Source organism: Penaeus vannamei, chromosome 43 (genome assembly GCF_042767895.1).
Source record: "Penaeus vannamei isolate JL-2024 chromosome 43, ASM4276789v1, whole genome shotgun sequence".
Lineage (NCBI taxonomy): Eukaryota > Metazoa > Arthropoda > Malacostraca > Decapoda > Penaeidae > Penaeus > Penaeus vannamei.
In genome coordinates, this window is record NC_091591.1 from 15,354,443 (window position 1) to 15,356,942 (window position 2,500).

Consider the following 2,500-nt stretch of genomic DNA (forward strand, 5'->3'; position numbering starts at 1 on the left):
TTCGCTTAATTCTTCTTGCAACAAAAAAGGGAACGAATGCAATTGCACGGTCATCGTGGAGACGCACCTCCCCCCTCCCCCCCTCCCCCTCTCCCCTCCCCTTCTCACTGACAACAGGTATTTTGATGAGGAAGGTGCTGGAGGATTTGGGTTAATTTTTTCGTGATTTGCTGTCTTTATTGTTTGGTATCGCTTTCTGCTGTTTTTTTTTTCTCTCTCTCTCTCCATGTCTGTTTCTCTGTCTCTGTCTCTGTCTCTCTCTCTCGCTCTGTTTTTTTTTTTCTCTCTCTCTCTTTCTTTCTCTCTCTCTTTCTTTCTCTCTCTCTCTCCCTCTCTCTCTCTCTCTCTCTCTCTCTCTCTCTCTCTCTCTCTCTCTCTCTCTCTCTCTCTCTCTCTCTCTCTCTCTCTCTCTCTCTCCCTCGCTCTCGCTGTTTCTTTCATTTTTACTGTTTCATCCTCTTTTTGTGTTGCCTTTTCTTTGTTTTTCTTTCACGTGGTTTCTTTCTCTTTATCTGCCTCTTTCTATTTTTCTATCTATCTATCTATATATATATATATTCATCTTTTTCCGTCTGCCTGTCTATCCTCTATCTGTTTATGTGTATATATCTAAACATAAATGTATATATACATCTATCTCTATCCATCTATCTCTCTGCTCATGTCTTTACACAAGTATTTTTGTTTGTCTGCCTATCCTTGTGTACATCCGTTCTTCCCCTTCACTCGGCTCCTGGTAGCGTCCCCCTTGACCTCGCAGTGTTATTATAAGCGCCCTGAGGAGAAAAAGCCCAGAACCGATTGCCCCCGTTGAAGGCACAAAGAACGAGGCGAGAGACCCCGCCGCCTATGCATTCACACCCCCGAGGCCGTGGTCACAGGACGCTGCTCTTTAAGCACGTCTGCGATTGGCAAATACCCCATTGTGTTTTAGATTCCTCTCGGGATGTGTGGATTGTGCCGTGGCGAGAGAGGGGGAAAGGAGATGTTTGTTTATTTTCTTCTTTATGTATTTAAAAGGGCCTTTTTAATGGATTTTCATGAATTAAAAAATATAGATTTGTTAAATGTGAATTATCATGGTTTGGGAGAAAGGAGATGTTTGTTTATTTTCTTCTTTATGTATTTAAAAGGTTTTTTTATGGACTTTCATGAATAAAGAAATGTAGATTTGTTAAATGTGAATCATCCTGATTAAACAAAATTTGAAATATAATATACCCCATTGTGTTTTAGATTCCTCTCGGGATGTGTGGATTGTGCCGTGGCGAGAGAGGGAAAGGAGATGTTTGTTTATTTTCTTCTTTATGTATTTAAAAGGTTTTTTTATGGGCTTTCGTGAATTAAAAAATGTAGATTTGTTATATGTGAATTATCGTGGTTTGGTTAAAAAAAAATGAAATATAAAATGGGATGTGTGGATTGTGCCGTGGCGAGAGAGGGGGAAAGGAGATGTTTGTTTATTTTCTTCTTTATGTATTTAAAAGGGCCTTTTTAATGGACTTTCGTGATTTAAAAAATGTAGATTTGTTAAATGTGAATTATCATGGTTTGGGAGAAAGGAGATGTTTGTTTATTTTCTTCTTTATGTATTTAAAAGGGTTTTTTTATGGACTTTCGTGAATAAGAAAATGTAGATTTGTTAAATGTGAATTATCATGGTTTGGGAGAAAGGAGATGTTTGTTTATTTTCTTCTTTATGTATTTAAAAGGTTTTTTTTTATGGACTTTCGTGAATTTAAAAATGTAGATTTGTTAAATGTGAATTATCGTGGTTTGGTTAAACAAAATTTGAAATATAAAATGGGATGTGTGGATTGTGCCGTGGCGAGAGAGGGGGAAAGGAGATGTTTGTTTATTTTCTTCTTTATGTATTTAATAGGTTTTTTTTTTTTTTAATGGACTTTCATCAATAAGAAATGTAGATTTGTTAAATGTGAATTATCATGGTTTGGGAGAAAGGAGATGTTTGTTTATTTTCTTCTTTATGTATTTAAAAGGTTTTTTTATGGACTTTCCTGAATAAGAAATGTAGATTTGTTAAATGTGAATTATCATGGTTTGGGAGAAAGGAGATGTTTGTTTATTTTCTTCTTTATGTATTTAATAGGGTTTTTTTAATGGACTTTCGTGAATAAGAAATGTAGATTTGTTAAATGTGAATTATCATGATTTGGGAGAAAGGAGATGTTTGTTTATTTTCTTCTTTATGTATTTAGAAGGGTTTTTTTATGGACTTTCATGAATTAAAAAATGTAGATTTGTTGAATGTGAATTATCGTGGTTTGGTTAAACAAAACTTGAAATAGAAAATGGGATGTGTGGATTGTGCCGTGGCGAGAGAGGGCGAAAGGAGATGTTTGTTTATTTTCTTCTTTATGTATTTAAAAGTTTTTTTTTTATGGACTTTCATGAATTAAAAAATGTAGATTTGTTAAATGTGAATTATCGTGGTTTGGTTAAACAAAATTTGAAATATAAAATGGGATGTGTGGGTTGT

The 2,500-nt window shown here is 34.9% G+C and overlaps 1 protein-coding gene across 1 annotated transcript in view; it reads right to left on the bottom strand.

The window, feature by feature from the left end:
• The window catches only part of LOC138860810 (uncharacterized), a 9,371-nt gene that overhangs the window by 2,601 nt on the left and 4,270 nt on the right, over positions 1-2,500 (bottom strand). The gene's annotated exons all lie outside the window — the stretch shown is intronic.